Source organism: Rattus rattus, chromosome 3 (genome assembly GCF_011064425.1).
Source record: "Rattus rattus isolate New Zealand chromosome 3, Rrattus_CSIRO_v1, whole genome shotgun sequence".
Classification (NCBI taxonomy): Eukaryota; Metazoa; Chordata; class Mammalia; order Rodentia; family Muridae; genus Rattus; species Rattus rattus.
In genome coordinates this window covers 162013401-162039000 of record NC_046156.1, presented here as the reverse complement: position 1 = coordinate 162039000, position 25600 = coordinate 162013401, and the positions used below count along the sequence as shown (strand labels likewise).

At 36.6% G+C, this 25600-nt stretch overlaps 1 pseudogene; it reads left to right on the top strand.

Annotated features, from left to right (window-relative positions):
* The first annotated feature begins 4995 nt into the window (after positions 1-4995).
* LOC116895983 lies at positions 4996-24689 on the top strand (annotated as a pseudogene).
* Positions 24690-25600: the final 911 nt, after the last annotated feature.

Genomic DNA, 25600 nt, shown 5'->3' with positions numbered 1-25600 from the left:
GTATGTGTACCCCACACATGCTTGGGACACAAATAACCAGAAGACAGGACTGAATCTCTGGAAATGGAGATAGGGACAGTTCTAAGCTTCTATCTGGATTTTAGGAACCAAAGCCTGGGTCCTCTGCAACAGCAGCGATTTCTTTAACTGCTAAGCCTCATGCAACTTTCTGGAGTTTATTGCCCCTTTATTTCTTTTTGGTATTAGGATAATACTGGCCACTTTCAATGAGTTTGGAGGGCCATTTTCTGTTTATGAAAATGTTTGCATGACACTGGTATGGATTTCTGTATAAATTTCTAGCACAATTCTCTGTTATATCCTTCTGATGCTCACCAGTTTTAATTTGAAAATGTTGTATCATTTCAGTCTTATTGCTGCTTCTTTGTTTTTAAATTATTTATTTCACTAGGGTTTAATCTCCATATAATGTAGGATTCATATAAAATTTCAACTATTGTATTTAGCTTTTCCTTTGTAGCAGAATAAAGGTTTTAATGATTATCTTTATGATACTTTGAAATTGACTGATATCCATTAGAAACTCTTACATATAAGGGCTGAGAGTTGGTGCTTGTCTGAAGTACAGGCAGAGGATTCGAGGGATCCAAGAGGATCTTTAACTTATTGTCTCAGGCAATGAGAAGATAAAATGGGGGCTGTGAGCTTGGGGTATAGGGAACTGCCAGTTGGTGCTGAAAGCCAGAAGGATAGTGAAAGTGTGTCCTGCACTGCCTTTCTCTGAGACTATTTTAATATATTTTGAAACATTTGGGGATATAACTAACCTTTACCCTCTGTTGCCTTACACTATGCTTTTAAGAATTGTGTTGCAAAATTGAGAATGTTTCATTATATTTTGTCTATTTTTGCTTAGGAATCCTAAGAAATTCTTTTAACTATAAATTTTAATGGGTTTATTGGAATATATTTTAAAGTTAAACATTTACCCTAAGGATTATCTAGACATAGGGATTGGTATCTGTTTACATGATACCAAAATACACAATGTAATTTGTAAAAGTGAACTGATTGAATATAAAAATTTTATTCTTATTGAAGTAACATTAAATGACAAAATTTTTATAGTAGAAATTTTCAAGTATTTGAATATTTTCATTTTATTTGCATTCACAATGTGAAAATCTACATTATGCACCATGATCCATACAAGGAAGAATCCAGAATTATATTAGGAAATAGCATGGTCCATGGTACTCCACCAATGATGTCTCATCATTTCTGGAAAATAAACATTTTTAAATAAATAGTGCTATGTAACTATACATATATTTAAATAAGCTTTAAATGATAGTCATATGACAATTTACTCATTCTATGTAATGAAACTTACTAAAGTAAAATAGGGTTTTAAAAATACAATCATAGAACTGTTACTCAAGAAACAACTCTATTGTTAAAGAATATAAAGTACAACATGAGCACTTTATTCCTTTTTTGCAAATGGAGAAGCCATGAAAAACAAGATCTGGTAGCACAAGTCTCCGCTGACAGCTGCAGGAGTGGGGAACTGGCAGATTCTTTGTTTCCTGGCCCTCGGGAGGCAGACACTCAGATGTAAGTCTCTAGCTTCTATGTGCATGTGCACATTTGTGAAATTCCTGTGAGGAGGTTAACGTGTACATGGTTCCAAGATTTCATTGATGGGAACAACAGTGAAATTAACAGTGGAAATTAAAAAGCATTTGTTAGTAAGTTATATGATAACACAAATACAAAGTTAAATTGCATATATATTGCTATACATGCAATCAGTCAGTAATAGAATAAGGTGCTGGATATACAAGTTATAAAGTTTTGGAAATTTCATATATAACATGAATTATACCTTATACTTAAAAAAACTACCTATATTTCTGTGAACAAGAAACAGTGGCCAGGTGGTGGTGATGGTGGTGGTGGTGATGATGATGATGATGATTTATTTATAAATGAACTAGAAATATCATTATTTTATATTCTTATTAAATACATTAAATTTTCTAAGATAATCACTTGTATGCATAAGTATAAGCATATATTATAGTAATGAAATAAGTTAAATTTAAATATTTTGGTTTGCATGTGCAGTAGTACATTTCTAGTGCCTAGAATCAAGCCGAGAGAATCATTATTTCCATACCTTACATGAGGAAGTTTCCACTGTAACATATCCCTGTATTGATCAGAGTTCATCAATGAACATGCAAAGTTATCAAGTGGTAGGTGTTACCTCACAGCTGACTAAATAATGTGAGTGTGTCTCAAATGACCATACAAAGAGTTGATACAGAATTACTATCTTACAGGAGTAATTGTCCATATTCTAGAAACAAGTACTTCCTTGAAGCATAATGTAGAAATACAACGTTAATGACTTGAGTCAGCATAGTACAATATCACTTATTTTCCATTAGGTTATCTACTCATTTTACAGTCCAGTCACTGTCCCCCTCCTCCCAATCACCCCACCCCCAGACACTCCAATTGTCTTTCATCCTCTTCTCCCCCCCCTGCATACCTCTGACCCCTGCATATCATGTCTCTGAAGGACTAGGCCATCCTTTCTCACTGACGCCAGACAATGCAGCCCTGTTAGGGGAACAGGATTCACAGACAGGAAAAAGCTTTAGGAACAGCCAAATATCCTTCAAGTTGCTGGGGTCCCACATGAAGACTGAGCTTCACTACTGGAAGCAGTGTTTAAATTACAGTCCTTTAGAATTTATATACATTAAAGCTTAGTTTTCATCATTCTTTATATATTTGTATTTAAGTAGAAAAGAACATTAAATTCATAACCTTGTGAAATTAGTATATATATTAGTATTTTAATGCATACTTCATGATATTCATGGATGCATTGCTCTTCATAAAATATTTGTGTATTATTATTGGATATCTCTATGTATATATGTAAAGGTATGTGTGCTTGGATCAATACAACATATTGTGGAGAAAAGAATTTAAAAAATATCCAATAATTTGTTGTTTAATGTGTATATGGCTGTATAGTTTTAAATCAGAATTCACCTTAGCAATGGGTAGACTTTTGAGAATTTCAACACGAGAAAGTCTGTGAATAAAAAAAGAATGTGAGGTTGATATACCTGAATTCTAATTGTGTATCAGAAAGGACATGAGTTAGAGCATTACCACTCTGCATTTAAGTATAAGTCATAGAATGGCTATAATTACTCTTTTATTTTTGCTGCACTGAACATACTGTCATTTCCCCCTAATGGTCAAGATGCAGAAAAGAGATAACCCTTTCAAACCAGCAATTACAACATTATCCTTCATATTAGAAAAAAAACCCAGCAAAATCAAAACCTCACAGCAATTAAATGTGAAAAATGCTAAAGTTTTAGCAGAAAGATCATTTAGAATCTACCATTAATTTTAGGATATCATGCCGTTCACTTTATATATCTAGTTAATTAGTCAGTTTTAAAGTTGATGCACGAAAACATGATAAAGAAAATAACCAGAACGTGAAGGCAAAATACTTTTTGATCCCACATACATGAAATATTCTATATAAGCTAAGTGGAATTCTTTGCCAGAAGCGGGGTAGACAGGAAGGAAGAGTTTAGGATGACATACATATTCTAAAAGCAGGTAGTGATTGAGAGTGACAACATTTTTTACTGTATTTAATGACATTATTTGTTTAATACTGGCATTCTTGCAGGCATATACACAATATAGTATTCACATAATTTATTTAATTTTTGTAAAATTAAATCATTTTAACAAATTTGATATTGAGTCTTTTAGTTTAAAAAATAAATCTTATTTTGTTTTTAAAACAGTATCCTGAAATATATTTTCTCTGCTCAGAAAAGATCAGAATGGGTAAAACTGAAAATAAAATAAAGTTATTATAAAATTCCATAAGGGCGGCAGTGGCAGCACACCAACGTTTCTTAGGTAAGTCAGTTCTCACTTGTTAGAAGACTTGACAGTTGATAAAGCCTTGAGATATTGAGATGCATGGAGATTTCTAATTTTTCTTTATGAAAGAAACAAAGTAATTTCACACCATGAGAGTCAGATTGTCACCCAGACTCAGGTGGAGGAATAGTTCTAGTTATGAAATCTAGAAATTGATGAAAAATGTCATACTCTAGTAGTGGAAAGTTCTGGAAAACAGGATAACCTGAGTGCAGAGGTTTCAAATTTTGACATAAAATACTGCTTCCTGGCATGAGAACATTTTCTTTCGCCTATTAAAATAAATTATATGCTGTATTATTTGTTCATCCCTATGTGTGAAAGGCTTTAATTTGCTGTTCATCCATTTGGAGAGTGGTCTTACACATCATTGTCAATTGTCAAAGAAAAAGTCCCACCTCACCATTACTTCATAAGAATGTGTTCTGTGACATTAAAACTTCTACTGACATTAAGTTTGTTAGCTAAAATCACTTTGAATCTAAATGAGAATAGATTAGAGCTATTGTTCAGATAAGTTTTCTAGCACATGTAATATGACCATGTAAATTATGATAAAGGTCAAGAATAGTTAATTTGCTGTGGACATTTTTGTTACATATTAGATCAGTTGCTTGCCTAAAACTTATAATACTACTAACTATAACTTCAAGTTCAAAAGTCAAGGAAGAGGGGTTTTACAATAATAAAATATAACACATATCAATTAGTTTTATTTTTTAGTAAAAAACACTCAAATAGAATTTTTTCCTTGAAAATAGTTATGTACCTTGTAAATTTTAAAAACGTTAGAGATACTTTAGATATCAATTGATTCATCCAGTACTAACACAATGTTTAGCATGAGCAAGAAAGTGCTCAACTACGAAAATGACAAAAGACAATTCCTGGGAAATAGAAGCCACTAAATGGGTTCTCAGTATTACAAAGGAGACTATCTGAATATGGTCTTTAGTCAAGAGGGTACTGGTTGATTTTAAATTAGCATGACTGGGTAATCCTGAGAAATCCACTGCAGTACACAGGTGACCCATACCCATGCAAATCTGGTCATCCACAGAACAGCACTATGAAGATGAAGATTTTCACTTCTTGCAGATTGTAATTCATAAAAAGGTATGTGACAAATAATACAAGCCAAGTACATTGTAAAAATAAACAATTCTACAATAATTATTAAAATATTCCTTCTAGCATCAACAAAAATGCATGTGACTAATAAAAAAGAATCTGAAAAAAGTACCCATTCCTAGTAAGTACTGCTGATTAGCTCTAAAATTCAAATCCTCATAATTACACTTTTTACAGCATAGAAGGAAAACAGTGTGACATTATCTCTTATTGTCTTATTCACTTTTAGTCTACAAATATTTAATCACCCCAATATGAAGTTATGTTGCATGCAAAAACAAAGACAAATTATGTTATATAAACTTATTTTTCTTAAGTGTAATATTCTTTTTAAACAGTTATCAAAAGTTTTAGAAAAACTACACTGGATATATTTACTGAGGTCAATGACAGCTATGGCTCTGCTTCAATTAATTAGGTGAACATTCTAAATTGGCCTTTATTCCACCACAGAGGATTACATTATAATATATTATTTACTTCAGTTCATGAAAATACCCATGTTAACTTTCTTCATTAAATGTGATCTTTAGTTTTGAATCATTTTTTTCCCTATGTGTGGCAGGATGAATGCTAAATGGAATAAATATAACGAAATAATCATTTCAGCAAGTAAGTATGCTAATACCAATGAAGACAACCGTATGTGGCTAGTGATGTGTTTGAGTGCTTAAAGTTCTTGGAATGCAACATGAAGATCTGCATTGATACCTAAGACCTGTGTAAAAGAAATATTGGCATGGCAGAAATTTGCACTTGAAGTCCTGGGGCATGGAGACATGTAGATTCTCAGAGCTCACTAGGCAGTCCACCTCACTTTGGGGGTGGGAATTCCACACCAATATCTCTTCCTGTTCCCCACAAATATTGATGGCAGCACTTAAGAATAGCATGCATAAAAATCAAAAAAACTCCCAGGGAGTAAAACAAACCCATGGCTCCAGCTGCATATGTAGCAGAGGATGGCCTTATCTGGCCCTGTGGAGGCTTGATGCCCCAGCATAAGGGAATGCTAAGGTAGTGAGGTGGAAGTGGGTGGGTGGTTGGGGGAGCACCCTCATAGAAGAGGAGGGAGTATGGGATAGGAGATTTGTGGAGGGAAAATCGGGAAGGGGAATAATATTTAAAATGTAAATAAGTGAAATAACCAATTAAAAAATCAAAAGAGAAACATTTCATGACTAGGTTTTTAAATGAGTTAAAATAAAATGATGCTCTCATTTTTTTAAAATTCAGTTTATAAAGTGAACGTAAAGCTGTGTGCTTCAATATGGCATTTGTATGCATTCTTTTTTATTATTCTTATGCCTGCTTCTTCCTCTGTTCCTTGTCTTTCACTCATGGTGTCTTTCCTCTTCCTCATTACCTTGTTTCAGTTTTCAAGTCACATCATTCCCTTGCTTTCTTTCTCCACCTTTTTCCTGTTTCCTTTCTAATGATCACAAGTTCCAGACTACAACCATATCAGTGCCCAGCCTTATTCTAATGAAAATTCTAAGTCTCTCACATGTGAAGAAACATAGGGAACTCATCTTTGTTCTTTAAGCAGAGTTTTGCATTACACATCCTCTTTTGGCAGCTTGCTTATATCATACTTTCCTCTACTGGATGTTGGTCTTGCTGCCCTCCTCTCGTTCCCATGCATGCTAGCTAGAACATTGTCTACATTTGAGCATATGCAAGTCTTCGTATCCTCTTTCAACTAATGCAATGGAGTTCAAAGGCTTGATTATTCTAAGAGGCTCCAGTGGAATATCACAGACCTAAGAGCATGTAGAGAGAATTAATGGAACTAATAAAAATTGAAGGGTACATGAGGATATAAAATGTGGATGTTATGGAATGAAGGTTGGTATGAGAAGGGGAAATGGGAGAAGAAAATGGGTGTGATCAGAATTAAAACCAGCATTTGTTTATTTGCCGCATACTTTTTTATATTCATTTGTTTATAGATATTTAGGCTGAACGCAATTCCTAGGAATTGTGACTTGTTCTCTGCATATTGATTAGCTGTGGTTTTCTTTATGATTTGTCTTTTGTTGTTAGCCATTCTGCCTGAGGTGAGATGGAATCTCAAAGGAGTTTTAATTGGCTTCTCTGTAATAGCTAAGAATGTTGAACTCTTTTTTTTCTAAGTAGTTTTGGCCACAGTATTTCTCTTTTTGATAACTGTTGTTTTAGGCAGTTAGAAAACTCATTAATTGGTTCTTGCTATTGTGTTAAGAATGCTCTGACCTCTAACTTTCTGTTTTGAGGATGGAAAGATGAAAAAGGAATCTGAGCTAACTCTGTCATTCCAGGTCGACCTGCCAAGACAATGGCACAAAACAGAAGCACTCAGGAAGAAAAGCTGGCCCGTTTTCAATTGGAATTGGGTAATTCTTAGAGCCTTATGCTACAAACATCTGGTTGCAGTAACCACACCCAGAAAGAAAAAAACAGTATATACTCATACATAAGGAAATATTATCTAGTAAGTAAATGATAATCATGCCACAGTCACAGACACAGAGAGGATAAGTAACAGTGAGGATTCTAGAATGCCTAGGTCTTCCTGAGAAGGGGAAATGGAATAAATTTTGTGAGTGGACTGTTGCCTGATGGGGATGGGAACAAAGCAAGAGAGACAGAGGGAGAAAACACTGGGAGAGACAAGTGGAATTTAAGGAATTTGAGGGCATTTTGAGGGTGAATTGAAAACATAGTGCAGTGGAAGCTTCATTGAATCTATGAGGGTGACTTTAGGAAGGATTCAGTAATATAGGATTTAAAGCCTGAACCAACCATCTTCTGCAGGCAAGGATTCCAGTGGTGGGACTAGGATACTAACCTAGTTCCAAAACCTGTAAGATTTAATCTGTCCTGCCTGCAAGGCGTGCTGGGGCAATGGTGGCTCAGAAATTATATGGATGTCCAACTAATGACTGCTCTAACTGGATTTCAAAGCCAAAAGATTGGGTCCATGCTATATGGAACCTGAATAGCCAAGAACTGGAAGCTGGATGGTCCAGACACCTAGGGTAAAATGCAAGATGATTGCACAAAACAAAATACACAGAATTTTTAAAAAATGCTTTCTAATGATATCTGTTCTACACATAGAGCTTAGATCAGGGCCTAGTCCATTTGTCATCAGAGAGGCTTCCTCTTTCAGCTTATGTGAGCAAATATATAGAGACCTATCTAAGCATTAGGTAGAACTCAGAGATGGAGATCAAGGAAGGATTATAGGAATCAGAGAGGGTGAGGAAACCAGGAGATCACAGCTCACAGAATCAATTAAGTAGAGTCACAGAGACTGAACTGTCAGTCATGGAGCCTACATAAATCTGTACTTGGTCCTCTTCAAAAATGTTGTGGTTGTTTAGCTTGGGGTTTTTGTGGGACTCTAAACAGTGAGAGTGTCTCTGACTTGTTTTTTGCCTGCTTTTGGAACTCTTTTTTCCTACTGTGTTGTCACGTCTAGTCTTATTAGTCTTTTGACTAGTCTCATTGAATCTTTCATACCTAGATGGATTGATATCCTCTGTTGTTCTGGAGGGAAATATAATGAAGCAGTGGATCTGCAGAAGGGAGATGACAAATAATTGAAAGGAATAGAGCATTGGAGGGAGTGAAACGGGTAGAGGATGTAGAGAGGGTAGAGGTACTGTGGGACACAGTTACTACATATTGTATGAGAGAATAATAAATTAGAAGAAAAATAGAAATCAATTACAAAGTAAAAGTCGCTATTGATTAAAGTTTCTATTTTTTAATTCTGTTTTCTGTTACAAGTCATTCTAAGTATACCTTAGTTATCACTACTTTTTCAGAGAGTAGAGACATGATACAACAGTGATATGATGTAATAAGTTGCATAAAATTTATCTATTTTTCTAGAATTTTAGAAGGAACAATTTTCAGAATTAATGCACAATTTTGTATCACTAAGTGAAAGAATTTAGTATTTTTAATACTTACAAAGTCTTCCACGCACGTGCCAAAAGGAATAATCACCAACATACATAAAATCAAAATTTCTGAGCAGTCTCAGGGGACCAGGTTAATTGAGACTGCTGGTCCTCCTACAGTCACCCACCTCCTCAGCTTGTTCCTGCTTTCACTAATTCAACCCCAGGGCTCACCAGCTTCAATCTATTGGTTGAGTGCAAATATCTGCATCTGACTCTTTCCACTGTTTGTGGGCCTTTTGAAGGGTAGTCATGCTAGGCTCCGGTTTGTAAGCACAACATAGCATCAGGAATAGTGTCAGGTCACGGGGCCTCCCCTTGTCCTGGAACCCATTTTGGGTCTGTCACTGCACCTTCGTTCTCTCGGGCTCTTCTCCATTTTTGACTTTCTAGTTTTTTCAGAAAGGAACAATTCTGGGTCAGAGTTTTTGACTATGGGATGGCAACCCCATCGTTCCACATGTTTCCCTGTCTTTCTTCTGGAGGTGGACTCTACAAGTTCCCTCTCTCCACTGTAGGAAATTTTATCTAAGGTCTTTGAGTCATCTCCCAGGTCTCTGGTTCATTATAGAGGATCCCCTCACCTCCTACTTCCCAAGGTTGCCTGTTTTGAGTCTCTCTGCGGGCCTCCAGGGCACTAGTTCTGCCCCCAACCCAATACCTGATCATGATTGCCTCTTCCCTTCCCTGTCCCCTTTCCAACCTAGAGCCACCAACCAGGCAGCGTACACCAACTGATATCAGGTGCCCAACACATATACAACAGAGGACTGCCTGTTTTGATTCAGTGAGAGAAGATGCACCTAACCTTCAAGAGACTTGAGACCCCAAGGAGTGGAAAGGTTTGACTGGGTGAGGATAAGAGTTTGGGAGAAGACAACCTTTGAAAGTTGTGTGGGAGATGTGGGTTGTGGAACAGTCAGAAGGCAGCCTGTGAAGGGTAAAGATGGGACTATAAAAATAAAAAAAGAAAAGAAAGAAAGCCATTTACAGAATAACGACTTTTCAAAATTTAAATATATTTCACGATTTGAATATATCTGTTATCCAATATTGTACCCTTTCTCTTTCTGAATAGTGACACTTATAATCTAATGTTTTATAAATACAAATACATTGCATTTGAGTAAAATAAAAAAAGTATTGGATAGATAGTTTAGTGATATAAAGCTTGAGGGGTCTGTATGCAGCTCTGTGTCTAAAACACAAAAGTGATAGGAAAAAATTGAAAGTAAAAGAAGAAAACAAAGAAAAAAGACAGGAAGATAAATCAGTTTTAAAGAATCACTTCTCTTCCTCCCACCCTCTTCCTCCTGTGAGTATTTTGCTCCCCTTTCTAAGTAGAACTGAAGGATCTACACTTTGATCTTCCCTCTTCTTGAGCTCCATACAGTCTGTAAGTTGTATCATTCATATTCTGAGCCTTTTGCCTAATATCCACTTCTCAATGAGTACATAACATGTGTTCTTTTGTGATTGGATTACCTCACACAGCATATTTTCTAGATCTATCCATTTACTTGCAAATTTCAGGAAGACATTGTTTTTAATAACTGAGTAGTTCTCCGTTGTCTAAATGTACCACGTTTTCTGAATCCATTCCTCTGTTGAAGGGCATCTGGGTTCTTTCTAGCTTCTGGCTATTAAATATATGGCTGCTATGAACATATTGGAGCCTGTGTCTGTGTTATATGTTAGAGCATCCTTTAGGTATATGCCCAGGAGTGGTATAGCTTGTTCCTAAGGTAGTACTATTTTCTGCAGTCTACTCATCTTGGGTGTGTAAAAAAGAAAGAAAGAAATAGCATCCCAGAAAGAGAGAAAGAAAAAAAGAAAAAAAAAGAAAGACTATTCAAAGAAAAACCTGATTTACATTACTATTTTTGATACAAAAAATGAACTTCCACTTCTTTATATTGTTACATTTACTAAAATTACAAGTGAGTGATATCACAGCAATACACAGCAATAAAACTGAAACATATCCAGAAATAATCTGTACTAACCAATTGGCAAAGACTAATTAACAATGCTGGCAGTTTTTGACAGTTCATGTAAATATTGCTGGTGGGACTGTAAATTGATATAACCTTTGTGGATATTATATTTGTACATTATAAATGTGTGAGGTTTTTTATTTTGAGTGTTTCTCTTTTGGGTATTCATATAATTTAAACAGCAATTGTTTATTTTTCATATAAATGATCTTGTTAGCAACGTGTCTTTCTGCAACTGCTAGTGCCCATTCCTCTTTGCCAGAACAACTGTTCTTCACGAGGAATCATATGTCATTCTCCTGTCTAACTGTCAAGTGACATCATTTCTGCAAACATCAACAAATTGGCACATTTCCTCTCTAAATAAAGGGAACATAGAAATAGATTGGGGCTTTATCAAATGCTTCAAATTAAAAATAAGAACATGTTGATTTTAATGAAGCTGATCATTTGTTTACCAGCATTTAAAAATCATATTGTCCAGGCCTTGTTTGCATTAAAATACTGCAGCAAGAATAAGAAAATCCCAAGACCAATTTTTATTCAAGAATAGGTACTATTCCCTTAACACCACTCTTGTTCTATATGCTGTACCATTAATGGAAACATGGGGCACGTTATGTGGGATAGGAAAATGTGCTAGGAAGGAGCTGATCTTTTCTCCCAAGTCCTAAATTACATTCTAATTGCTAAATGATGTACCTCTAGTCTATTCCAATGAACAAATAAAATCGCTCTTCCTTTTATCATGGAATTCGACCATGAAGAGGAAAGTGCTAATGCATCAGAAACGTTCAGGGAGGTTGTAGTGGCATTGAAATCCTGACCTTATCAAATAGTCCATTCCATGTAACCACAGCCAGATGTGCTTAGGCAAACTATGATTGTCATGAAAACATCTAAAATCCTTAATTCCTACTCACATATGCTAAGTTAATCAGCAAACTACACCTGGAGCTCTTTGTTCTAAAGAAGAAATTATTGTTCTATCCAGATTCACAAAAGTGACTTTTATTTGCCGGGTATAATTGCCCTCTCTGAAGTTTACTGCTGAATAAATTAACCTTTGCTCTGGCAAAGGATCACATCCAAAGACCTTTTATTTTTCTACATTTTTCTTTATGGAAGAAATATTTCTTTTAATTATTTTATTTATTTGTATTTTAAAAGTTGCCCAGCTCCAGGAACCCCTTCTCAGAGTTCTTCACCCTTTCCGCCTTCCTAGTTACCCCGAGAGTACTCCTTCATCCACCTATGCCTCCTTCACCTACCCTTTCACCCTTCTCTTTCCCTGGGGCATCAAACTCAACAGGACACAGCCAAAGACCTTTTAGGTCTGCTGTCAGGCTTGAATACATGTCCTTATCACACACTTTTAATCTCTGGTTTGAATACAAATATATCGTTTTTCTTCTATATTTTTCTTTCTCCAGATACTTTTTGGAGCACTGTGGGTGCTCTTTTTTATTATTTATTTATTTATATTCCAGTCATTTCCCCTCCTGGCCCCCCTCCAACAGTTCCTTATCATATTCCTCCTCCCAGTACCCTACCAGATGGTGCTTCCTCCCTAACAGAACTCACCTACTCTTTCCCTTCCCACCGCACAGGTTTTCTACCTTTTTCTTTATGGAAGAAATATTTCTTTCAATTATTTTATTTATTTACATTTTAAAAGTTGCCCAGCTCCATATACCCCTTCTCAGAGTTCTTCATCCTATATAATGAGACAGGCCAGTGTATGCTCCTGCTTGGTCGCTCAGTGTCTGGGGGTTCCCTGGCCTCTGGGTTAGTTGAGAGTGCTGGTCTTCCTACAGGGTAGTTCTCCTCTTCAGCTTCTTCAATCCTTCTCCTAATTAAATATTAGGGGTCCCTGACTTCAGGTTGGGTGTATGTATCTACCTCTGTCTCAATCAGCTGCTGCAAGGGCCTCTCAGACGACATCCCTGCCAAGCTGAAAAAATTGATTTCTAGAAGGAAAGAGCCATGTTTGAAAGAAAAAGGCAACGAATGATGTATCAAAGAAAGATTTAACAAAATAATCCAGAGATAGGATATGCTTACAAGAACAGCATAGGAAAGACAGGGATTTAGAGGAGAGCTAAGAGAAGTAGGGGGCAGTTTTAGAGAGACAGGTTGCAGGTGAAAAGAGAACAAACCAAAGAATGAGAAGATCCCAAAAGATTAGAAGTAATCTTCATAGTTAATTTGAAGCCAAGAACAATCCAGCTTATTCAAAAGTAAGCCACCAAGATAATTACATCTGGAGAATAAAAGTTACTTTTACAAAATTTCATACCAGATTATCCATCCAGCATAGCACTATGATGAGGTGTAATTGTGCTTGGAATTCCTCATAGTTGAAGGAAGTCTGAGAACACTGACTCAGATGTACATCCTCTAGGTTTGAATGTCCAGTGCCTGTGGCTTAATAGTAATCAATGCTGAGACTCCTGAACTGGAGACATCACTGACTCTTTGATTGTAGATTTCTGTTAAGTTCCAATGGTCAACATTTTAAAGTAGATGCTTGTTTTATTTGTGTTTGTTGTAAATATTATATAAATAAAACTAACTTGGGGTTATATGACTCATACAATTTTAAATCGAGGAAACAGAGAGAAAGGAAGAAAGAAAGAAACAAAGAAAGAAAAGAAAAAAGGAAAGAAAGAAAGAAAGAAAAGAAGGAAGGAAAGAAAGAAGGAAGAAAGAAAAACGGAAGAAAGGAAGGAAAGAAAGAAGGAAGAAACAAAAAAGGAAGAAAGGAGGGAAGGGAGAAGAAAGAAAGAAAGAAAGAAGACTTGGATGACTCTACACAACCAGAATAAACCAAAGTTACAAGGATTCATGAAAATAATGAAAGAGAAATTAGTTTTTAAAAAAGTATAGGAAAACAAATAAGAACATCTACAAAAGAATTCCACAAAAGATAATTGTTTCCAATAAAGTAACCAAGAGTGCAATAAATTAAAGCTATGGTGTAGGGATAAGTAACTATCACCTTATTTCCTTTCTCCAGGGCCAAGGATAAAGAGAAAAGACTGTTGCTAGAAAATAAAACCACCAGCGATAATGAGAACAAAGTGACTGGAGATGGAAGAAACATAAAAGGAATGAAACGATAATGGTATAATTAAGCCTCCTAGCTAAAACTCAACGAAACACGCATGATACTATCTGGGACTAGCTGTGATAATTATTTTATATGTGTCTTAGAAGCATATGGCATCCTGAAATGATGTGTCCACATATGTTGTCGGGTAATGAGTTTTCTTACTGTGCTTATGGAGATTAGTTACTCAAGTGCAGCATGGAGCCCAATACCACCTGTCATGTTTTTTACTGTGGCACAGACTGTAAAAATTACTATACCAAGAATTTGCACAGACAAGGTGATTCATACTAACACTGGATGTTTTACGTTCATATAGGTGTCCTGTTAGTGTACACATAACCAACGCCAAAGTTGTAGTTCTGAAAGGATTTGTAAAATCCAAACACAGAAAATAAAGTTTTGTATATGTATGCATGTGCATGTGGGTGTATGTGTGTTTGTGTGTTTGTGTGTATATGAGAGAGAGGGACAGAGAAGAGAGAAAGGAATAGAGTGAGAGGGGAGATATTGAAAATAATTATACGTGGGTTGGGGATTTAGCTCAGTGGTAGAGCTTGCCTAGGGAAGCAAAGGCCCTGGGTTCGGTCCCCAGCTCGAAAAAAAAAAAAAAAAAAAAAAAAAAATTATACAAAAGAATTATTGCAAATGGACAACTATCTTGATTACTGTTTCAAATTCATATTTTTCTAATGATTATGATTATGAATATTTTAATCTCATTACTCAGGGGACAAAAATAGAGACCATGATAGGTTTTATGTGGCCATTATTAAATTATAAAATCTATGCATAGAAAATGATATTTTTTCGAAAAATGCACGTTATTTATATCTCCATATTTACATCAATATATTTACATGACATTCTATGAGGATTTAATTGAGTGTATTCTATGAACCAAGATAAAATTTTGTTCTCTGTATTCTCAGTAGATCTTATTAAGGAAAATTGTATATCACACATGCATATTAAGACAGAATAGAAGGATTTTACTGGCTGAAGTTAAGTTTCATTTTTCAAACAATATTTTTTGTAATATTTTTTATTTTTCATGATTAAATTAAACATATATGACCATAGTATAAAAGTTGAATAAAAAGTAAAACCTTAATTTTTTTAACATGTGGAATATTAAAGGCAATCATATAGGCTGTACTGTTTTCTTGACTACTGATGTATTTTGTATCCTTGCTGTAGTAATCCATAACATAACACATATGTATTCACACACAAATATGCACCAGAATCACATTACTAATATGTGAAGCTATTTTTCTTAATTATAGTTACATTATTCTGATGTACTACATGCAAATTTTAAATTTTCTGAAATACATTGTTTTTCTTTGACTAGGTTTTATTGTTCAAAGTTGAGTTAAGTAACCCCTGAGGTTTAAATGTCACAGTTAAGCTTTAGTTTAGCAGAAGAATTAAAATATTTTATGCTGACAGGAACCAGATATAGATCTCTCCTGAGAGATACAACCAGAGCATGTCAAATACAGAGGCAAACCCTAGCTAGCAGCAAACCACTGAACTGAGGATGGGACCTCCTTTAAGGGAATTAGAGAAAGGATTGAAAGAGCTGAAGGTGTTTGCAACTCCATTAGAACAAGAATGCCAACCAACCAGAATGTCCAAGGACTAAACCACTCCCTAAGGACTATATATGGACTGACCCATGGCTCCAACTGCATATGTAGCCATGTTGGGTACCAGTAGAAAGGGTAGCCCTTGGTCCTGCCAAGGTTGGACCCCCAGTGCCAGGGAATGTCAGGGGGGTGGTAAGGAGGGATGGATGGGGGGACACCCTTATGGGGGAGCAGTAGGGGATAGGAGGCTAATGGACAGGGACAGGGAATAACATTTGAAATGTAAGTAAAGAAATATATCCAATAAAAATATGTTATGAAGTAAAGCTGAGTCTAGTAAAAAATATTGGTCTTTATTGTGCCATAACATACTAATATCACACTGTCAGTATGTCTAGGCAGGCCCTGTGGCTGAGCTGTTGCCTTGGTTCCAATACACTACTCACTAGAAATAAATGGAGCAGGGATGTCAGGTGAAAATTTGCTCTGGAGGAACCAAGCCTTCACCTATCTGCCGAGCTGGGTATTTCATTAGATAATTCTTTGCAGTCTTCCACAGTCTAGAGCTGTTTCAGTCATCTCCTTTGTTTCAAAGAAACACTAAAAGTAGATGACTCGATGCACTCTCCTCTTCATTCTGTCTTCTGAAATGAAACAAATCAGAACTGAAGGAATCTTAAGCAGCAAGCAGTTGAAGAGTCAGGGGCAGATACTTACACCCAACCAATGGACAGGAGCTGCTGAGCCCTGTGCTTGAATTAGGGAAAAGCTGGAAAAGGCTGAGGAGGACGGCTGCACTGTAGGAGGCCAGCAGTCTCAATTAATTTGGACTGCCGAGATCTCTCAGACACTGGACCAACAACCCGGCAGTATACACCAGCTGATATGACGTCCCCAACATATATACAGCAGAGGACTGCTGGGTCTGGGTTTAGTCACAGAAGATGCACCTAACCCTCAAGAGACTGGAGGCCCCAGGGAGTTTAGATGTCTGGTGGGGAGGGGGTGGGGTGAAAATATCATCCTGGAGACAGGGGTTGGGGAGGAGGTATGGGATGTGGAAGAGTCAGAGGATGGACCAGGAAGGAGATAAAATCTGGAGTATAAAAGAGAGAGAGAGACAAAGAGAGAGACAGACAGAGAGAGAGAGAGAGAGAGAGAGAGAGAGAGAGAGAGAGATTAAACTAAAAAAAATCTTACGTCTAATCTATACCTGATTCTCATCAGATCTCTTTTCTATCAACCATTCTAGTCTCCAACTCTTCCTGTGTAGGACCCTGCTGGTACTCTTGACTTATTACATTACACACAGAACACTTGGCTTATGTATGAATACACTCACAGTCATAATTTCCTAATTCCACAAGATTTATCTCAACCTTTGTCTACATATGGTGATAACAAGCTAAGTTTTCAAACTATTTCATTGCTTTTCAAAACTGCATTCTTTTCTTCACTCAAGTTTCTAATTACAGATGGAGGCGGGAGACTATTTATTACAGAAGAATGACTGAAGTTGATAAAAAATTATGGCAGGTTTGATAAAGCCATAAAGAATTATACTACTAATTTTCTAGCATATATTCCCAACATGACGAAGAATACATACTTTTTGAATTGTTAATTAGAGTTGTCCAAGTGAATCCCAGAAGTTGCAATTGCTCTCGTTTTCCCCTAGAGGTGTAAGGTAAATCTTTATTACAGAAGATACCATGAAATAAAAAAAAAAAATCCTCTGAGCAGGAATTAACCTGAATGCAGCCTCCCTAGAGACTACCTTTCATGGTACCAGAAGATAACAAAGAAGTTGTAAATGGAGAAACACATAACAGTCCTACCCACCAAATTCACTCAAGATCATAGTCATGAATTTTCACATTGTGCTGTAAAGGCATAGCTTTATTTGAAAACAAAACATGCATTGATTTGATTTTAATATTAACAAGAAATATTAGAGTTCAGTATTGTGGTCTGTCTGTAATTTTATTATGCAACTGGGCTGAGGTCATGAGTTGCAGTTATAGGTCTGCCTGGGAGGCATTCAAAATATTTGCAGGCAACCAGATTTCAACCAGCCAACAGTCCAAAATTATTCTATTTATATAACAACAGCAAATATCAAGGTAGATAAAAATTCAGTTCCTTACTTTCACATAATCTTTTAAAGTTCTGTGGTCTAAATTGTGCAAGTTTTCATGAAAAAAAAACAATAATAGCTGATATATGAACCTCAGTTCATGTTTCTGACCTTTTATATTCAGAAACCTCTTGGTATTTTTCTGTGTTTTATAGATATAGGCAAAGTAATTACTGTCAGAATATTTTCACTGTATAATATTCTATATTTCTAAAGTCATAAATCATAAGCTTCATTGGTTTTTATGAATTCAGTAACACTAACATTTTCCTAATAATATATTAATTCACAAAGTAGGTTGAAAAATATATCAATGAAATAGTACTTTCTTGCAAAACTCTTTTTGTTTTTTTTAGTTTACTTAGAAAAAAATAAAATTGCAAGCAAGTTGCCAAGAAAGTGAGATTTAAAATAACCATTCAATTTATGTGCCTCTGTGGTCCTTCATCATGGCACAGGAGGGGTTGTTGACCGTGAAATAGAGGATGAAGGGAAACATTATCAATTAAAAGAAGAGTGTTCAATTATTTTAAAACATTAATTAAATATTCCCAAAGAAATATGGTAATCAGAGATATGCAAACTACTGATTGCACTCCAGTTAGCACTGAATTTGCAGCATATGGAGTAATTAAATCTTTATGGATCAGTGCGAATGTAACGAAAGTGCTTTCCAAAGTCACTGCTGAGATCATTCACTAAGAGAAACATCAAGGTCTTGTAAGTTAAGTCAACTTCATAAATCGATGGAAATGTGATCCCATAACCGGTTATAATTTGTGTACAAGTGTGGAATTACCTTACAAATAAATTATATTCATAAAATTTAAATATGTTTCAAACATAATAATGATTATATTTCTGGAAAAAGTCGTCACTTGAATGACTAAGTAGTTACCTTATCTGACAAATTTCTGAGACACAATAAAGCATACACACACATAAGCACATATAGGCCAGTCTGGCTTTCTGAAATTTACTCTCCAAAATAATGTATCTATATCCATCAATTACTTCTTAGTAATGAAGAACAATAGCAGTATCCTAAACTGGATGATGTGTGGGAAACCTCTTACTAAGAACTTGAAGGTGGGATTATTCACACACCCGACATTGGTAACCTGGGGTTTCTGGGAGTTGTGTAACATCTTTTGTAGGATACCTCTTAGAGATTTTCACCTATATGTGTGTATATGTAACACTCTTTTTCAAATATATTTAGAGTTAGGTATCTTTTCCCCAAGTTCCGACCCTCTCATTCCTTTCCCCACTTAAACATCTAAACTTCCATGAGTTCTCCTTCTCCCCCTCATATCATGTTTTGCTCTTAGTTGTCAACCATGAGACATCATCATTGAATACACCAAAACACTGGTCAAAGAACATGGAGGAACAAACTTGGCACTGGCCTAGAAGCTTCACCTCTGCTTCACGGCTCCCTTAGTTATGGGAGATACCATAGGGCTTGCTTGGGAATACAAGTCAATGGTTTATTCAACCGTAAAACATATGAACTTTAATAATGACTGAAATAGCAAGATATGCTCTTCGATGTGAATACTAAGGAGAAAATCAGATTTGTTTAAAAAAATTCAATTTTAGTTCTACTCATTCTTCCAGAAAAAAAAAATGCATGTCTGTTACTGAAAATATGGGTAAATACTCAGGATTGGTGAGCGTATAGGTTCCAAGGAGAAATCTACTACCATTATTTTACTAAAATAAGAGTATAAAATTACCCTCTAAATATGTAGCTGTCTTACCATAAATTCATACAGTTCTCAGACCTATTGAGAGAACACAGGGGGTTAATGACAAAACTCGCAGCTGGTCAAAGTGAAGAAGCTACATGACTGTGTAGCCCTCAAATGCAAAATGATCATCTATAGCACACTCTTTCTCTAAGGTTAAGTAGAAGTAGAAGAGGAAGAGAAAAATTTAACAGTCAGAGTTTGGGAAAAATTGGAGTTAAATCATGTCTTCTGTAAATTTTGGCCTGCTACTCACATGTCAACAAGTATGATTGTTGCTGATAGAATATCAATCAATCCATTCTAAAATGGGAACAGAAGACATTAATGAACCCTCAAAATTTCCTAAGAAGCTATGAAGATATGAAGTTATCTGAGAGAGGGATTCAGTTTTCTTGAAGTGTAAGACCAACATTGTTGCTCCCATATCAAGACATATGAGCAGAAGAATTTAGAGTTGAGGTTAGTAATTGAAAAAAAAAAATGGAAAAGACATAAAGTTTGCGGAAGAGAGAGATGAGAATGGATCTGCAGGGAGTTATCGGGGGGGAGGTGTGTGTGTGTGTGTGTGTGTGTGTGTGTGTGTGTGTGTGTGTGTGTGTGTGTGTGTGTGTGTGTGCATTGTGAAATTTTCAAAGATTTAAAACGTTTATTGAATGGGATGGATCCCTAGTTAGGTGGGACAGTCTCAGAATGGTCTTTCCTTCAGTTTCTGCTCCATTCTTTGTCTCTGAATATTCTTTTGACAGGAAGAATTCGGGATTAATATTTTAAGGTGGGCACGTGGCCCCATCCCTCAACCGGGGGCTATGCTGATCCACTGTATATGATCTCTATAGGTTCTATCGCCTTTTTGTTGGGTATTTTGGCTAAAGTTCTCCCTATTGGGTACTGGGAACCTCTTGGGTCCCTGATACCCCATTCCCCACTTCTTCACTGCTACACATCTTCTTTCAAATTCCTGACCCTCTGTACTTCTCCCCAATCTCCCATATTTGAACTGGCCTCCCTTTTTTCCTCCCTCTCCTCTCTCCCTCTACTTCCCAGAGATTATTCTCTTCCCCCTACTGAGCAGTAGTGTAGCATCCACACTTTTATGTAATCTTTCTTCTTGGGTTTCTGCCCCACCATGGATCCATCTTATCACCAAACCCAGTTATTAGTGCTGATGCCAAAAAGTGCTTACTGACAGGAGTCCTGTATAGCTGTGCCCTGAGAGATTCTGCCAGAGCCGGACTAATACAGATTATGATATATAAAGTCAAACATAGGACTGAGTGCACGGACCCCAATTGAGAAGTTAGAGAAAGAACATAAGGGGCTGAAGGGGCTTGCAATCTCATGGGAAGAACAACAATATAAACCAACCAGAGCTCCCAGAACTCCCAGGAACTAAACCACCAACCAAAGAACATATTTAGGGCACCCATGGCTCCAGCTGGATATGTAGCAGAGGATGGTCTTATCTGGCATTACTGGGAGGGGAGCACCTTGGTCCTGTGGAGGCTTAATGACTTTCCCAGAATAGGGGAAAGCTAGGGCGCTGAGGCAGGAGTGGGTGGGCAGGTGGGGAGCACCTTCACAGAGGCAAGAGGGAAGGAAAGAGGAGGTGATAGAGGGTTTGTTGGGGGGAAACTGGGAAGGGGGATAACATTTGAAACGTAAAGAAAAAAATAAAAATAAATACGCAAATGTTTGTTGAAGTAAAATTTAAAAACATTATGCACAAATGCATACAGAAGATATCATTAGAAGAAAATATTGAGATTAATGAGATGAGGACATAGTTGAAGCATTTAATAGATCTCAAGCAATATCCAGTCTTGGAACAATATGATTTTATTGTTATTTTCTCTATTTTATAGGTTCGATTTTATTTTTCTACCAGTATTGATATAATACATATTTTGAAACTAAACAACATAGCATAATTATGGCATTATAAATATAAGCTGTTATATTATTTCTTTAGGTAAATGTCCTATTGGCTAAATTTTAGTATTCTCTTAAGCAAGAAATGTTATATTGAATTTGTAATATTGGTGTTATATGCAGCACAAATAAAAATGAGTATAATATTCTCTTAGAGCTGTAACATAAAGATAGTTCATTGATAAATTTAATTAAAGCTGAAAGTAAGTAACATCATTTAAAAATAATTCAAATTATACAGAGATGATCTTTTAAAGCAATAAATTTCTAACTACACAAGATTGCATTAAGTTGTTCGACAACTATTTAAAGTTAGATAATTTATTGATACCCTTTTGAATTTCCTGCATAATGCTTCAGTGCTTTTATTAATGCATTTAACATTTATGAAAATGGCCTACACATACATAATCTATGGTGACATTGTTACATAATTTTTATTTTTGAGTACAAATGCTTAAATTTTTGTAAAATTCTAAATGATATACGAACTGTAATTAATTTTAAACCTCATTCTTAAGGTAGAATACATTTAAAATACATGAGTAATATTACATCTAGTTTGTGCTTCATATTAAATAAGTGACCAATTGATAAGTATACTTATCAGTTTCCTTGAATAAATGTGAAAATGTCAAGTAAATTAAACATATTACACACTATTGATATTGAAACATAATAGCAAATATGAAAATTTATGGTATAGTAGACATGACTAATATCCAATTGTTCATGCATTTTCAAAAAAGTTTCTTAATAGCCACATTACATTGCATTTTGCATTCTCCATTAATATTTTGTGAAGTATTAATCATTTTGGACACATTCATATTTTAAGAAATTTAACAAAATATTCTGAAAGCCTAAGATTAGTGTCAGGTAAATTCTAAAAGAGTATCAGATAGAATGATAACATCTGGCAATTCCTTTTTTAACTTAATATTTATGTTCCAGATGTTGCCCCCTTCTATGATTCCTTCATCTCATTTCCCTTCCCCCTTGGCTCCAAGAGAGTAGTTTACCCCTTCCCCAGGGATTCCCCCTTCCTAAGGGCCTGAAGACTCTTAAAGATTAGACACATTTTCTACCACTGAAGCCAGATCTGGCATTCTTCTGCTATCTATGTGCCTGGGGTCACAGATCACCCTGTGTATAGTCTAGTTGGTGGGTCAGGTTCTGGGAGCTCTCAGGTGTTCAGGTAACTTGAGATGCTGGTCTTCCTATGAGGCCTCTCTCCCTTCAGCTCCTTCAATCCTTCCCTGTATTCAACCGTAGGGGTCCCTGAATTCAGTTCAATGGTTGGATGTAAGTATCTGCCTCTGTCTCAGGCAGCTGCTGGTAGGGTATTTCAGAGGACAACCATGCCAGGCTCCCATCTGCCAGCACATCATAGCATAGGAATGTTAGGCCTTTGGTGCCCTCTCAGGAGATGGATCCCAAGTTGGCCTGGTCACTAGATTGCCTTTCCTTCATTCTCTGTTCCATTTTGTTTTAGACAGGAACAATTCTAGGTCTCAGGTATCTTTCTAAAGGACCACTCCTATCTCTTACCCCTGAGGTCTGAATATTTCCATTCATTTTCCTGGTCCTTTGGTCTTCTCTCCTGTCTCCCCTATACCACATCCTGTTCTCCTCCCCCTCTCCTCTCCTACTCAGGCCCCTCCCTCCCTCTGCCTCTGGTGATTATTTACTTCCCTCTTTCATGAACATCCTCACTTGGGTCTTCCTTCTTGTTAAACTTCTCACAATCTGTGGGTTTTATACAGGGTATTCTGTACTTTTTGGATAATATCACTTACCAGTGAGTACATACCATGCATATCCTTTTGGATATTTCATATATGTATATATTTCATGTGTGTGTGTGTGTGTGTGTGTGTAATATTGTTCAAATACTTTGAAACTTACATAAATTATCACTTCTAGTTTTCCTAACTTAATATAAGAAATGTACAACTTCCACAATGCCCATTAATAATTTATAGAGATGGACTCTCATAGGACAGTAAGTTTTCTACATTGACTTATCAATGGGCACACTTCTCATTTCTAGGAGGCTCCATTTCAAACTACTAAAACTCAAACATATATATCAAAATAAATAATAACACTATGTCTTAAATTGCTCTGTACATGGGTTGGGGATTTAGCTCAGTGGCTGGAGCGCTTGCCCTAGGGCAACACAGGGCCCTGAGGTTCGGTCCTCAGCTCGGAAAAAAAAAAAAAAAAAAAAAAATTGTTCTGTACATATGGAAATTTATATTTCAACATACTGAAGCCTATTAACAATTATAAGTCATAGTTTAAAAGTATAAGCCCTGATGCTTGAGCTGAAATCCCTGCAGGAGGCACCGGTGGAGGGCTTCCGGATCACGGTGGTGGATGAGTCAAACCTCTAAAACTGGGAGGTGGCCATCTTCAGACCCCCTAACAACCTCTGCGAAGGCGGCTACTTCAAAGCATATATTAAATTTCCTATTGACTGCCCATATCCACCACCTACCTTCAGATTCTTGACCAAAATGTGGCACCCCAACATCTCTGAGAATGGAGATGTATGTATTTCAACCTTTCATCTACCTGTAGATGACCCACAGAGTGGAGAGCTGCCCTCTGAAAGGTAGAATCCTAATCAGAATGCTCGGACTGTCCTGCTAAGTGTAATCTCCCTGCTTAATGAGCCCAACAACTTTTCTCCAGCTAATGTGGATGCTTCAGTCATGTTCAGGAAATGGACAGACGGCAAAGAAAGGACAAGGAGTATGCTGAGATCACTAGGAAACAGGTCTCAGCCCCGAAAGCTCAAGCAGAAAAGAATGGAGTGAAGGTCCCCACAACCCTGGCAGAATACTGCACCAAAACTAAAGTGCCTTCCAATGACAACAGCTCAGATTTGCTTTATGACGACCTGTATGACGACGACATTGATGACGAAGACGAGGAGGAAGAATATGCCGACTGCTATGATGATGATGATGACTCTGGAAATGAGGAGAGTCGTGACATGTTCCTTCAGTTCCCTGTACTGCCCTGACATCTCAGGCCAAAGGGAGGGGAGCAAGTGGGGATCTACAGTGGCCACTCAGCAAAAACTTACTCATGGGGTGGGAAGCAAACAGCCCCTGCTGACAGTTTGCTCCTTTTTATGGACCTTACTGGAGAGGAAGTTCCCTCCATAGAATGTCTGAATCCTTGCATTCTTCCCTCCATCACTGTATTGATTCTTTTTTAAAAACAGCCACCACCCCTCAAACTTCCCCTCACCTCATCTCTGCAGAGTGTTCACAGCAAACCAACTTTGTCTGTTTCTAGATTCTTAAAGTCTGTTTAAGACGTTGTGTTTAAAGCTGGGAGCACACTGGGAGTCCACAAGTGCTGCATATATTGGGTAGCAAAAAAAAAATGGGGGAAAAAAAAGACCCAACAACCCCCCCCCCAAAAAAAAACAAAGAAAAAACCTACAAAACAAACTTTAAAAAGGAAAAAAAAAAAAAAAAAGCCAATTTGCCAAGGTTTAGCTGCTCCTTTACATTAGTGCATGTGCATTTGTTCAGCCCCCTGGTGGTGAGTTTTGTTTCTTTCCGTTCCTAAGGCTGGGCTGCGGTGGGCATCAGGAACTTACTCTCGCTAAGTCTGATGAAATGTGCTGCCTCTGTGAGACCATCCCAACATGGAGGCTGCAGCTACTCTGAGGAGATAACAGATTTTGTATTTTGGAATTGATTGGGATCTAAAGCCTGAAATAAATATTCATACTTTACATAGAAAAAAAAGTATTGTTATGACACAAATGTAGATCACTTTCAGTGAATGTCAACCTTTTCTTGGTAGATATTCATGTGAGTTAAGAAATGTAGATTAATCAGGGAAATGGTTGCTGAAAAGTGCAGTTGCTTCCAATTTCCTGACGGAAAAGAAGAGTGACATTTTCTGCTTTGATTGACTGACTCTTCTTCCCTTCAAACTTTTCTTCATTTTCAGGATGCCTTCTTATTACATTTATCCTCAGGACTTCTTTCCTACTGTCTACACATT